This window comes from Tamandua tetradactyla, chromosome 4, assembly GCF_023851605.1.
Source record: "Tamandua tetradactyla isolate mTamTet1 chromosome 4, mTamTet1.pri, whole genome shotgun sequence".
Taxonomy (NCBI): domain Eukaryota; kingdom Metazoa; phylum Chordata; class Mammalia; order Pilosa; family Myrmecophagidae; genus Tamandua; species Tamandua tetradactyla.
The window spans coordinates 95,792,771-95,800,261 of NC_135330.1; the positions used below are offsets into that span (position 1 = coordinate 95,792,771).

General features: G+C 37.7%; 2 pseudogenes; both read left to right on the forward strand.

Moving 5' to 3' along the window:
* Positions 1-1,325: 1,325 nt before the first annotated feature.
* Positions 1,326-2,262, forward strand: LOC143680418 (olfactory receptor 7A5-like; annotated as a pseudogene).
* Positions 2,263-6,196: 3,934 nt separating this feature from the next.
* On the forward strand, positions 6,197-6,995 carry LOC143680419 (olfactory receptor 7A10-like; annotated as a pseudogene).
* The last annotated feature ends 496 nt before the right edge of the window (positions 6,996-7,491 follow it).

The window sequence follows — 7,491 nt, forward strand, 5'->3', positions numbered from 1 at the left end:
AGAAAAGCAGTGTTCCAGAGAGAACAGGGGTTATATCCTTACACCAAGTCAATGTTTTCTTGAAAATCCAAGGGAATAGGGAAGAGGATTCATAGACATGGACATAGGGAAAACTTTAATTCAGAAGATGGGAAAGGTGCCAGAAAGTTAAATCTATGCAAGGGAGTAGGATCCACAAAGTACAAAAGAGATAAACCTGGATTCACCTGAGGCAGCCTGGTCTCTTGGGAACAGAGAGTGAACAGGATCCATTTCCACTGTCTCCTGATCAGTGTCCCAAAGGGGAATTATGACTGTGGGGTGAAGTCACAAGTGAATGTGCTAGTGACTTGGGGTGTACTGCTTATTGTTTCATATCCAAAGAGCCCAGTTTTCCATTTGGCTTAAAAGAAGAAAAGCAGTGTTCCAGAGAGGACAGGGGCTATAGGGACACAGAGAGAAATGTGCTAATGAGGGATGGAGAGAATTGTAGGAATGAGTATCTATAGCAAATCTGTAAATAACTCCTTGTTTGCTGTCTCTTCTTCTAGCAATAGGACATTATCTTTGGGTTTCTAAGTCTGGCTGGGGGATGGATACCTGACTCCTTCCTACTATCTGGTCTGAAGGCAATATTTCAGTCTTGATTACAAACAACCCAGGAAGGATTTCAGACTTTCACAGTGAGGTGTTCTTCTCAGAGATAACATCCAGGTGCATTGTAAAGTAAGGTAGAAGCTGCAGGAAAGTGTCAAAGATAATGGATGCTAAGAATGTTTATGTATGACCATCATAGGTGCATGTGACACAGTCCATAACTGACACATCACTGGACCAGTTGCCTCCTAAAGTAAGTAAGTTAATGTATTTACATACATTATGTAAATAATGTACTTACATAAAAAATGTACTTAAAATTTATTTCTATATAATGCACAGATATTCAGAAACCTCTGGGAAGACACACAGATGAAGAAAACCAATATAGTCTCGGTTTCCTTAGATTTTACAATATACTGTAAAAGTCACAGTGCATTGAAATGAGGAATGGAAATGATGTATTGGTCTCAGGAACATATCAGAAGAAGAAATATATATCAGAGTAATAGACAGTACTAGCACGTACATGTATTTAGAGAATGTTTTTGAAATCCTTTCTTATTATATGAGGTAAAGAACCAGGACTGAAGTGTCCTCATTTGATTGTCAAAAACCAGATCAAAATATAAAATATATAAATTAACTTCCTGAATGAAAAATAGGAATTAAAGCATGTCTACTAGACTAGCAATTATTGTTTGGATAAAAATTAGTAATGTTCTTTATCTCTTTCTTCCTAGCTATATCTGTTACATGGAACCAGAAAACAACACCCAAGTTTCAGAATTCCTTCTTTTATGGTTTTCAGAGGCACCAGAATTGCAGCCCTTCCTCTTTGGGCTCTTCCTGTCCACGTACCTGGTCGCCATCTTCGGGAACCTGTTCATTGTCCTGGCCACCATCACCAATGCCCACCTCCACACGCCCATGTACTTCTTCCTCTCCAACCTGTCCTATGCTGATGTCTATTTTATCTCCACCACCATCTCAAAGATGCTGGTGAATCTCCAGACACAGAGAAAAGTCATCTCTTATGGAACCTGCATCACACAGATGTCCCTTTTCTTACTTTTTGCAGGGTTGGAGGACTTCCTTCTATCTGTGATGGCCTATGACTACTTCGTGGTCATCTGTCACCCCCTGCACTATATGGTCACCATAAACCCCCAGATCTGTGTCCTGCTGGTTCTGGGATGCTGGATCATGACTGTCTTGTATTCCTTGTTGCAAACCTCAGTGGTGTTGCAGCTCTATTTCTGTGCATCCTTGGAAATCCCCCACTTTTTCTGTGAGCTTAGTCAGATAGTCCAACCTGCCTGTTCAGACAGCTTTATCAATGACATAGTGATGTATTTTGTAACCACGCTGGTGGGTGTGGTTCCACTCACTGGAATCTTTTTGTCTTACTCTAAGATTGTTTCCTCCATATGTGCAATCTAATTAGCTCAGAGGAACTATAAAGTATTTTCCACCTGTGTTTCTCACCTCTCAGTGATCTTCTTATTCTATTGTACAGGTCTTGGGGTTTATTTTAGTTCTGCTGCTACACATGACACATACTCAAATGCACCGGCCTCAGTGATGTACACAGTGGTCACCTGCATGCTGAACCCCTTTATGTACAGTCCGAGGAATAAAGATATAATAAGGGATCTGAAAATATTCTTGGGATGGAAGCCATAAGAGCATTATTTGTGCTGGAGCTGAGGAGGTGCCTGTGACCTCAGGCTTTTTCATAAACAGATAATAGCAATTATGATTGTTTGATCAAAACATGGAATTAAGAAGTGTCTCTTTCTATTTATTTCAAAGTGTTTCCAGGTGTTTGATCTTAAGCTACTTCATTTATTAAGCATTCTTTCTAGCTTATATATTAACAGTTTTTCCCATTGTCCACTTTCCTATATTTTCCATGTTTTCCTCAATCTTGGATGAGAAATAACTTGCAAATTACAAGTAGCACAAAACCATTTATAATCACAAGCATATTTTTTGTTCATTTTATTGATAGAATGGTGGAAAATTTTACTACTCCTATGGAAAAAAATATCCACATTATCTAAGTCTATAATAGTTTACTACAAAGACATCTGTAGTTTTTCACTTTTGTGTCTATCATCTAGTTATCTATCTTTACCTCAAAAGATCTTTCTACTACTGCAGACTTTCACATACTGGTCTTTCTTACAGCAAGTTATCAGATTTTATCCTTATTATTATGATCCTGTTGTCTGCTTCAAAGCAATGTCCTCACTGCTTATCATGGATGTTCTTTGCATCAGGTGCTATAGGCAAAATTGTTTGCCCAATATATGTAGTTCAAGGAGGGTCAATAAGGAAACAAAATTACAAGTATATGATATGATATAACCATCTCATCACAAATGATCTTAAAAATAGTGAAGGAAAATATTCAATTATGCATTGCTTTATTAAAGAAAGATTCATTGTTCATGATGTGGGTGTCCTCATTGAATTATGGAATCTCAGTGCACATATGTGAAGGTATATGTATTTTGGCATGCGTGACTGTGTTTTGCATTCTATGTTCTTTATTGGCTTATTTTCCCACTTCTGCCTGACAACTTCCAGTGGTGACTACAAATGTGATTTTTTATATTCCTCTAAATAAACTGTCTGCCTTTTTTGTAGATATAATAAAAATACAAAAGGTCATGTGAATGAACAAATTTTGTATTTACTCTATCACCCCTGTATTTCACTTATCATCAAAATTTCCTTATATCCTCATGGTCAAAATATAAATGATTCAAAAGTTTAGATTCCTACCCACAAGACCCTTCTGGCAAGTGAGGGTTCTGATTCAGGGCCACTAGTTATACCTGACAAATATGCATGCCTTCCAAACTCTCCTTCTTGTCAGGACAAAAATCTTACCTGGTCACTTTTAAACATGGTTACCTGAAGTAAACTTAATAATTGGTGATCATCAATACTGTCTTCAAATGTCTGAACTAGTGTAAACAATCAAAAGCTGTAGTCTTCTCTCAACACCATTATATCTGTTAGTGTTGACTGTTGGGTCAAAAGAAAACATCCCAAACATAAATGGTTCAAGATGCTGATTTTATGGCTTTATGGGAGTCTATGGTTTGGAGTTCTTTTCATCTCGTGTCTTCTCAAGAGTCTTTATTCATTTGTTTCTTGGGAGGTGGGTCTGCATTGATCTTTTTAGTTGAGCTCTCTCACTCTCACTGTCCCTATTTTCTGTAGGTTGGGCTATTGTGACATTAATTTGGTCAGCTGGCCTTTCCTCCACATCATCCAGCAGGCCAGTCTGGAGTTTCTCACATGGCTGAGATAGGATTCCAAGAATGAGCATCAGAAACAATCCAATACCTCCTGAGGCACACTATCGATTCAATCATACCCTTTTGGGCAAAACAAAATATCACCATTCCAACCCTGATTCAATGGAGGATAAATAGATTCCATTTAATAATGAGTGGAGCTTCATTTTCATATTCCAAAAGAGGTGGATACAAAGAAAGTTGAGAGACTGCTGTCATCTTAGCAACAGTCTACAAGTCATATATATTTCAATACAAATAAATTTTATTGTGTTATTTCAGGAAGTAATCCTTAAAGCATCACTTTTCCAATCCTTCCATCAACAAATGAATGAATTACTTGGAGGGGGAGTTGAGGGTAAATCTATAGGTTTAATGAGATGCTATCAAATTCTTCTCTTAATTAACAAATATTTAAATAAAAGAATAGATGGTACTTAACTTGCTTTATAAGAAGGACATTCCTAATTGATTGAACAAAAGTGTGATCAAGGAGTGTATTGCTTTTGGTTTCATATCCAAAAAGCTCGTTTCTCCACTTGGTTGAAAAAGAGGAAAGAATGTTCTAGAGAGAACAATGCAGGCTGTATCTTCACCCCAAGTCCAGGCTTTGGAGACACCAGCCCTTAGTGAAGATGACTTCATCACTTATAGAGATGGTGAAAACTTCAGTTCAGAGGATAGGAAAGGTGAGAGAAGATTAAAGCAATGTGAGGAAGCAGATTCCATGAGGAGGAGTGATAGAAACTGGAATCACCAAATGCAACTTGGTCACTTAGGGAGTTAGAGTCAGCAGAAACCATTTCCATTGTTCCCTGACCAGTGTCTCAAAGGGAAATGATGATTCAGGGGTGAAGCAACAAGGGAATATGCTAATGAGAAACACAGAGGGAAATGCAATAATGAGAAGCTAAAGGAAAGCTGTAAATATCTCCTGTGCTGCTGCTGACTCTCATCCTGTGCAATTTGGGCTGAAAGAGACAAGGAGGCATCTTTGTGGTCCTAACTCTGGCTAGCAAAGGAATGCCTGACTCTTCCTGCTGTCTTGTCTGGGGACAGAGTTTCAGTCTCCAGAGTCCACCTCCCAGGCAAAAATTCAGACTTCTGCAGGAAGTTCTAACTCTCTGAAATGCTTTCAGGTGAGAGGCAGAGCCCAGTAGATAATGCAGGAAAGGGCAGAGAGAATGGACACCAAGAGCCCAGTCCATGGTCATCTGAAACCTTATCTTACATAGGCAAGAATCAAGAGATCTCCATACTTGTTTGCATCCTTGACTAATAAATTAATATTTTATTTATTACATTTTTAAAAATGTGCATTGGATGGAGAAATGCATGGATCATTGTGGGAAATCAGGGAGGTGAATTCAAGACCAATTAAAGGATGCGATGGGAAGAAGTAAATGGTTCCAGGAAAATAAGAATCTCTGCCCAAGGAATTTTGCCATTAAGAGAATTATGGGATATTATCAGCTCAAGAATGTGCACCAAAGAGAAAATATTATTTGCTACTTTAAAAAGTGCCTATATTTGAACATGGTTGTGTATTTACGAGAGAGACTCTGATAAGAGATGTACATATTACCTTGCAGCACAGTTCATACCATTGTGGCAGGCTGACATGCTCTCTCATTTCACCTGAAAAAAAAGTTTATTTAATAGGTGACTAGGGGATTAATACAGCATAGTAACACATGGGGCTGAATATGTTTGTGATATTGTTAGCTATTTCCTTGCTCTATTTCTCTCTCTATTCAAGTTTTTGTTTTTGTTCAACTGTAATATGAGTGTTTTTATTCTTGTTTATGCTTGCATATGTTCAAAGAAAAATTGAATATTTTCCCAGCAACTTGCTTTTTTGCCATTTAACTTTTTCTGAATTTATAGTTGCATCTTTGGGAAATGGTTAAAAATTAATTTTGTTTGGTCAAATCAGTTGGTGCCACATATTGTGATTCCCTGTTATTTTTCAAACATGCTAAGAAGATTTTTTAGCATCCTTTGTGTTGGTGAACCACCCTTTGTATGTGTTGCCATCATGTTTTCCTGTCATTACAGTTTGACTTTTATGGTTAGATCTTTTTTACATATCATCACCTCTGTCATGATTTGAAAGGCCTTCTTATTTTGCCTTCAATTAAAAAGAGCATTTAACTTTTTCATCAACATATTTCATCAATATATATTTATAGAGTTTTAAAGTATAACTTGTCCTCAAAATGTAAATTATAGCTAGTTGAATAATGCCTGTTTGTTTGGGAACTACTCATGTTCTTCCTCTATTCTTGGGTAGACACACCAACAATATGAAAGCAGGAAATGAAACAGAAATTTCAGAATTTTATCTTCTGGGAATTTCAAAGGAACCAGAACTGCAGTCATTTCTATTTGGGCTCTTCCTGTCCATGTACCTGGTCACCATCACTGGGAACCTGCTCATCACCCTGGTGACCATCTGTGACACCCACCTGCACATGCCCATGTACTTCTTCCTCTCCAACCTGTCCTTTGCTGATGTCTGTTTATCCTCCACCACCTTCCCAAAGATGTTGATGAACATCCAGATGCAGAGGACAGTCATAACCTATGCAGGCTGCCTCACCCAGATGTCTTTTTTCTTACTCTTTATAGGATTTGATGGTTTTGTTACAAAGCTTACTGGTGTTATGACTGTTCTTTTGTGCACCGTTGGAAATCCCCCACTTTTTCTGTGACTATGATCAGATGGTCTAACGTGCCTGTTCTGACACTTTCCTCAATGAAATAGTGGTGTATTTTGCAGCTGTGCTGCTGGGACAAGGGCAATTCATTGGAATCATTTTCTCCTATTCTAAGATTGTTTCCTCTATACATGTGATCTCATCAGCTCTGGGGAAATATAAAGCATTTTCCACCTGTGCATTCCACCTCTCTGTTGTCTTCTGATTTTACTGTATGGGTATTGGTGTGTACATGAGTTCTTTTTCTATGCCTATTGCACACACAAGTGCCAAATCCTTAGTTATGTACACTGTCGTCACACCCATGCTGAACCCCTTCATCTACAGTCTGAGGAACAAAGAGCTAATGGGGGCTCTGAAGAGACTCCTTGGTGGAAAAGCATAAAATGTTCATTGGTCCTGGAGCTGAAGAAGTGCAGTGATGGAAGGGCTCAAATCCTCAATGACTAAAGTTATGATTCTTTGAAATTTCATGGCAATTAAACATATCATAGAGCTATGACATTAAATATGTTGAAGAAAAGATAAAATTATGCATGTTGTTACTAAAGGAGAGAATTGCTGTTGATGGTTTTCATCAACCCATAAAGTAAGAAATCTTGACTTTGATGTGCAAGATATTATGCACTGGGGTGCAGGACTGGGTTGCATGTTCTGTATTACTAATGGGAAATAAATAAGACTCTTTTCATTTCTCTAAAGTAAATAGCTGAACTTTCTCTAATTTTTACCAGAAATATTAACTTAGCAAAAATTAAATTGTGTATTTAATTACAGCACAATCAATTGGCTGACACTTCCTTCCAACTTTTACAGCTTTAACGTTCAAAACTCTGTTCAATCTTCATGGTGAAATGATGATTTACTCAAAAGCTTAAAAC